Source organism: Octodon degus, unplaced genomic scaffold, assembly GCF_000260255.1.
Source record: "Octodon degus isolate 3935 unplaced genomic scaffold, OctDeg1.0 scaffold00097, whole genome shotgun sequence".
Taxonomy (NCBI): domain Eukaryota; kingdom Metazoa; phylum Chordata; class Mammalia; order Rodentia; family Octodontidae; genus Octodon; species Octodon degus.
In genome coordinates, this window is record NW_004524673.1 from 10,663,433 (window position 1) to 10,663,745 (window position 313).

Genomic DNA, 313 nt, shown 5'->3' on the forward strand with positions numbered 1-313 from the left:
TACATTTATATACAAAATATTGGTTTTCATTGTGACCATTTCAAACATGCGTGTAGCATACTGCATCATACTCTCCTCCCATTACCTACTTCTACCTCCCCACCCTCACCCCATCTTCCCTTCATCTCCTTGTTCTCTAAGAGTCTCTCTTCTACTTTCAAGTCAGCCTCCCTCTAGACTCCACATATAAGAGAAACATGACACTTGTTTTTCTGGGTTTGGTTCATTTTGCATAACATAGTATTTTCCAGTTCTAATCATTTTCCTGGAAATGACATAGTTTCACTTTTCTTATTGGCTGAACCTAATTCCA